Consider the following 6,882-nt stretch of genomic DNA (forward strand, 5'->3'; position numbering starts at 1 on the left):
TGGGGGTTCTTGTCGGTTTGTTTCCTTCTGGCTCACGCCGTGTCTTGCCCCCTGGACGCTGGGCACCGGTTCCGACTACTGGGTAACAGACGACTTCACGTTTCGGTCCTTCCCCACCTAGCACTCGTCTCACCCCCCCAGCACTCGTGTCACCCCCCCAGGGTTCTGAGGGACAGGCTCTGGGAGGGCTCTCGGGGAGCCAGGACTGTGGCTCAGGGTCCCTCTCAGGCTGCGGTCAGGTGTCCACTGGGGCCCAGCCATCCTATCTGACTGGGTGGGGAGCCCTCGTGATGACTCTCCCTCTGGAGGCTGTGGCAGGAGGCCTCAGTTCCTCCCCACCGGGCCTCCTCCCCAGGGCTGCTGGGCTTCCCCCGGACCTGCAATCCAGTCGAACCAGCAGGAGAGGGCGCCCCAGACCCGGCCACAGTCTCTTCATGGCCTGGTCTCCTAAGTGACTCGCCTCGCCTCCGCTGTGGTTTTTATTGGTCTCACAGGTCCACCCTGGCACGTGCTGGAGAGGGCGCCACGCTCAGGGTGGAGGCTGTTCCTGAGTGCTGCGAGTCAGAAGCACCCTTGCACGTGTAGACCTGCGTCGGCTGCTGGAGATCCCGAGCGGGCCGCCTCAGGAACATGTCCTTGGTGTCAGCGGGAGCAGCAGGCCACCTCCTGGGGCTGACACTGGCCGGGGCCTGCATTTCTGAGGGCGGGGCGTGCTTTGACATCCTGAAAGGGTTGCAAAACCCATCACAGAGAACCCCAAGAAGGGAGACTCTGCCACCGAGACCCCGTGTGCCCCGCAGGGTCTGCGCCGTGTGCTCTCTGGCTCTTCATGGAAGCCTTTCCCAGCCCTGGTCGGGGAGCCCCGGTCCAACATCCCCAGGAGCCGGTGGGAAGCCCGTTCTGGTCTGCATGGCATGAGTGCCCCACGCCAGCCTGGGTGGCAGGATGTGCCCCCCACCTCCAATGCCCCCCTCCCAGGGGCTCATTCCTGCCCCTGTCCCCTCTCTGCCCCAGGTGGGGCGACCTCTCTCTGCAGACAGGGGAGGCCTCTCCTCCCCGCATGCAGCCCTGAAGGGGAGGGGCCGGGGCAGGGAGGGGGTGTGCCGCGTCGTCATGGTGAAGGCAGAGCAGCTCCTTTTTTCCGTGATGTGTCAGGTTGCCGGATATTGGGCTCCGGTCCCTGGCCTGGAGGGTGGGATGTGGAGGGCCAGGTGGGTCCTGGAAGGAGCTTTCCACTGGGGCCCCAGGAAGACCTTGGCGTCTCGTTTCCCTGGAGACGTGCCCCATCCTTCCCACTGGGACTGGCAAGTGACTTGCTGATGACGCTCTCCGTGGCTCTGAGTTTGTCACAGAGGTTCCGTGGGCGGTGAGTGCTTTTCCTGTTGGCCCGCGCCGCCTCTGGGCAATGCGGGGGCCCTTGGTGACAGCTCCTGGCCCCTTCCAAAGCCGCCTGGCCCTTCTTGAACCCGACGAGAGCAGGTTGCCGGGCCTTCCCTGAGGAATGTGTTCCTGGCAAGTGGGGACAGCCCCTCCCCCAGGGTGTCGGGTGCAGGGTCCTGGGGTGCTTCAGGACACGGTCAGGCCCACCGGCCCCCCACACTCCTGGGCCACCTGCCTGCTGGCTGTCCTCTGTGACCCTCTCTCCCCTGAGCCGAGGTGCCGGCCCGATCCCGCGGGAAGAACAGCGAGGAGGGCCGGCTCTCCCTGCTATGGGGGCCTCGGGGGCCTGGACGGGGACTGTGTCCTCCCTCCCCGGGCTGCCCGGCACCCTCGCTCAGGGAGTGCTCTCCTAGCGACCTGTTCGGCAGATGGGCACAGCCACGGCAGCAGCCAGACCCTGTCCCGGCCCATGCACCCACCTGGACGGATCGGCGCCCTCCTGGACTTACTGGCTCCATTGAGGGTCCCAAAGGAGCTGCCCCAGAGCACCCTAGGGGCGTCCGGACCCCTCGGCCCGCAGCAGCTACCAGCAGCCCAGGCAGGACCCAGGGGCTTCCGGGCACAGAGGCGCCGCTCCCTGGCTCGTGAGCCCAGGGCCTCTCCAGCCGTCCCCTGTTGGGGGCCTCCACTCCTGCTCTGGATCAAGGTCCTGCCCCTAGGGAGAGCTGGTGCCTTCGGGGGAGCGGGCCCTGGTTGCAGTTGGAGAGTGGGTCCAGGGATGGTGTTCTGCTTGGCTGCCGCCCTGCCTCCTGGGGGCCTCCCCAGATCCCCGGCTGCTGTCAGCTGGGGCTGAGGGGTCCTGTGGCCTAGGGGGCATCCTGGTTCGGGAGTGCCCTGCCCTGGACACCGTGTCCAGGAAGGATACATGCTCACCCTTTGTTGGGGGCCAGGCACAGGGTGAGGAGGCACTCGGCCCCACCACCCGTGTCTCTGGGAACCCTGGCTGGGTACGGCCCCTCTTCCGAGAGATCCTGCCCGGGACTGGTGCCGCCTGCCTCGGGCCTGCCCCCCACACAGTTGGGGTCCCTGGCGGGGCACCTCCTGCCAGCCACCTGCTGCTGTCCTAGCCTCAGCCGGGCCCTGCAAGCTGTCCATGTGCCTGGGACACCCGGTCCCTCTGCAAATGTTTGCAAACACCCCTGCCCCCACAGGCATGTCTGGGGGCCTCTCTGGGCCTTTGTGTGCCGAGTTGGGCATGGGTGGCGGCGGGGGTCTTTCCATAGTCACCTACTTCCTGTCCTCCTCGGCCCCAGGTCCAGCGGTGCCCTGTCTGCTCGGTTTCCAGCCTGAGCCCTTTCCTGAGCTGGCCCGGTCCCCTAAGCTTCTGCAGCAGGTTCCCAGGTCCACCCCGAGGGACTCCTGGCCAGTGTTCCCAACAGTGTCTGAGTGCTGGCCTCAGTCCCTGGCCATAGATTTTGGGGAACCGCGCTCTGAGGGGCCGTTGCTTCCCTTTCCTCTCCAGGTCCCCTCCCAGTTTCCTCGGAGAGCGGGGATGGGGCTGTTGGGAGGCGGAAGGGAGGGTTGGGGTGCAGAGGTGTGGCTTGGGGGAGGGAAGGTCAACTGGGCTACCGCCCCTCCCTGCCCTCCCTGGACTCAGTCCAGACACAACCTGCGGGTTGGAGGCCTGTGCACCCTTTATCTCCTCCTAGTAGCCTGGCGGGTCCTCCTGGGTCTTCCTCAGTGTGTGTGAGTCCCCAGGCCATAGGACCCGGCAGGGTGGGGGCCCGTGCTCTGCTCTTGTTTTTGCTCCTACTTGCCCGCCCTTCCCGGGGAGGCCCCTGGCCAGGACCGTGCCAGTCTCTTTCCCTGCTGCCTGCCTGCCTGCCTGGGTGGCCTCCAGCTCACCACCCTGTGAGGCCTGTGGCCTCCCGCCAGGGCTGTCCTCAGGGGCCTGGATCCCCTTAGTTTATCTTCCGCCCTTGCCGCCCCACATGTGTCCCTGCAGCCTGGGGACGATCGGCAGGTTTGGGGGACCGGTGCCCTTGGTTCACCTAGCCCAGCCCTAGGGCGGTGGCCCTGCCAGGCATGGGGCTTGAGAGGGGATGTGATGGAGCAGGCACAGGGAGGGGGCAGGAGACTCTGGGTGACTCGGGACAGGAGGGAGTGCCCCAGAGGTTCAGAATCCTGGGCACACAGTGGGCTGAGCGGACAAGTCGCAGCCTCAGGGGGACCTCCCGTCCTCCCAACTGGCACTGCATCTTTCTGGGCCTGGCTCTGCTGCCTCACACCCCCGTTCAGCTGGTGGCTTTTAGAGGCTTCCAGAGTGTGCTTGGCCCCTTTACCTCTATGCCATTGGGCCCAGGGGGAGCAGTAGAGTGACTGCGGCTGGGGGTGGGACTTCCCCTTTCTGTGTCTTGCTTGCCCCGTGTCTCCCAGTGAGTGGCCGCCCTGAGCCTGGGGCCAGCAGCCCAGCCCCAGGTGGAAGTCAGGCAGGGTTCCTCTGCCGTTTTCCTTTCCTTTATGCCATCAGAGTCAGGAGTGTGCCATGCTCATGAAGCCACAGGTTCTACAGCCCTGGCACTCTCTTCCTGAAAGTGGTAGCAGCCCCGCAGACACCCTTCGTACCTCCACCCCAGCTGAGGGTCAAGGCAAATGTCCTTCTTGGCCGGTTTTGGTGCTGTCACCTCTTTTGGGCCTGTCTGGGGCCGAGGTCAAGGGCCTTGCCAGGACCATGGGTTCTGGACCCTGGCCCTGCAGTCCCTCTCCACAGTCTCCTTCTCCACTGGCTGCCTCGACACTCTCCCAGCCCCCTCAGGTGGTTCTCCTCCCTGGTCTGGCAGGGCCTGGTGGTAGCGGAGGAAAAAAATCCAGTATCTTCTTGGACAGTGCCCAGAGTGGCCTCTCGCTTGGACCTTGGGCAGCTGCTGCCCCCTGCTGTATGTCTGAGCATGGCTGGAGCCCTGCGGGGACCCCAGATTCTTTGGGAACTTTGGAAAGTGGGGCCACAGTGGTCTCTCAGAGCTCTGGAGAACATGTAAGTGGAGGCCTGGAGGCTCTTGAGGCCCATGGAAACTTCCTAATCCTCTGGTTCCGGTTGGGGCACCCAGTGCACTTGGGCGTGTCCAGAATAGTCAGGATCCTTCATGGGGTTCGAAGCCCTGGGGGTTGGACAGATCACAGGATGGGGTTGGCAGAACCCTGAGGAGCCCTGAAACGGTGGGGGGAGTACTCCAAGGCCCATGGAGCCCTGGGGATTGGTGACCAAGCCCAAGTGGGAGGCCGCAGGAATCCAGGGGGAGCTCAGGGAGGTGGTGGGAGCAGAGCCCTGGGGAAGGCCATGAGCCCTCAGGAGCAGGGAGTCTCGCAGCCCTTTTCATTCCCTGGGGAACTGGGGTGGGGACTCCGGGAGCCCTCTTCCATCCAATCTTGGGAGCTCTTTTGGAATGAAAAGGGGCAAGCTATGTCAGGGGTGGCCGCTGTTCCTTCCTTCCCTCTCTTCCCTCACGCCAGACACCACAGTGGTTGCCAAGTACACCCAGCTACCTCCTCTTTACTCCCCACCTGGAACAGATCCAGGACCTGACCTAAGGCCTAGAAAGCACCATTTCGTCCCGATATCTGGATATCTTTTCCCTCCTTGGGATGCCCCAAGCCCAGCTCCACATCCCCCATCTCCCTGACACCAGCTATTACTCCAGAGCTTTGGGATGTCAACCTTGCCACCACCCCAGGTCCCATGTAGGTTCCTGCTAGGCCCCATCTGCCTCTGTCCAGCCACACTGGGCTGCAGTCCAGCCCCAATCCCAGGTAGTGAGTGCTTCCTGGGGGAACTGGACTGAGGTGAGTTCGGTTCTTCCTGTCAGTGTACTTGGTTTTTATCAGCTGCTGAAACAGGAGGCTCTGTCACTGCGTCCTTCTAGGGTCCTGGCAGTAGCAACCTGTTTGTTCTGCCCCCCATGTACAGGCTCATTAATGGGACCATTGAATCCCTAAGGTGGACCTGTGAGGAGGTGGCATCCCCTGCCCATGCCTACCACCCGCCATGGACCATCCAGGTCTCGCCTGCTGCAGGGCCAGCCATCAGTCTTTGCATTGGGCTTGGGATGGTGAGGGGCAGAGGGCAGGGGCTTGGGGAATCCACACAGCAAGTGGCTGGGCACTGGGGGGTGAGCCAGGTAAGAGGAGCTTATAGCAATGAAACAAGAAAGGCTGAAACTGTGAGTGGTAAGAAAATTAGAAGTGATTCACTCTTTTCTGCATGTTTGCAACACACAAGGACCATGTACTATTTTAGGACCAAAAATACACGTGAGGAGAGACGAGGATGCAGCCAAGATAAATGGTCAGGAGTAGCCAGGGAGGGTCCCAGCCCCAGCCCTGCCTCCACAAATGCATGTGCAGGCACTACATGGGAGCTGTGCCAAGTGTGGGAGGCTGGGCTGTCCCACTACCTGCAGCAAGGAGCCAAAGGCTTGGGTGACTAATGCCAGCACCCCACCCCTTGCTGGGCCTCTGCTTCCCACCTGCCCGTGTGCAGTGGACGGCAGCCCCTCTGTGCTTTCCCGCCCTCTGCCGGCAGCATAGAGCCAGGCATGCACAGCAACACGTGGCATTGTCTTGGGTTTTAGTACCCACTTTCCACTTAAAAACATATATGTAGACTGGGCACGGTGGCTCACACATGTAATCCCAGCACTTTGGGAGGCCAAAGTGGGTGGATCACGAGGTCAGGAGATGGAGACCATCCTGGCCAACATGGTGAAACCCTGTCTCTACTAAAATACAAAGCAATAGCCGTGCATGGTGGTGTGCGACTGTAGTCCCAGCTACTAGGGAGGCTGAGACAGAAGAATTGCTTGAACCCGGAGGCAGAGGTTGCAGTGAGCCAAGATCGTGCCATTGCACTCCAGCCTGGGTGACAGAGCATGACTCTGTCTCAAAAAAAAAAAATTATATATATATATATACTTTGAAGATTATGAAATACATACCCAGGGCAGAAAACCTGGGAGCTAAGTGAGAATATAGGCAGGTGAATTCCATCACCCAGGGATGATGGGGCATTTCAGCCTTTGGAGCTTTTCTCCCATGTTAAACAAGCAGCAGTTCCAGGAGCTGAGAATGATGTGCCAGAGACGCCTCATTTTCTTTCCATCCCCATGCCATTGGACACCGGGGTGGACTCCAGCTTTTTCCAGTTAAAACACCCGCAGACTGCTGGTAGCGTGCATGCAGCTTTGCCTGAATTTCCAAGTGGGTTCTCTGTATATACGTTGTTGTACCGCGATTATATGTATAAGCAGTTACACGTGCTTTGGGGAATGAGTTAGGGAATAAAACTCCCAAACAAAACACAAACATCTCTGGGTAACATTTGATTCCTATCCCCAGACTAAAGCAAAAATGCGGACCCAACAAAGCCAGATTGCAATCCTGGAGCCCCAAGACGCAGAGGCCCTTGCCATGGGAGCCCAACCCTCTCCTCCAGGAAGAGCCAACTCA

This window comes from Pan paniscus, chromosome X (assembly GCF_029289425.2).
Source record: "Pan paniscus chromosome X, NHGRI_mPanPan1-v2.0_pri, whole genome shotgun sequence".
NCBI lineage: Eukaryota > Metazoa > Chordata > Mammalia > Primates > Hominidae > Pan > Pan paniscus.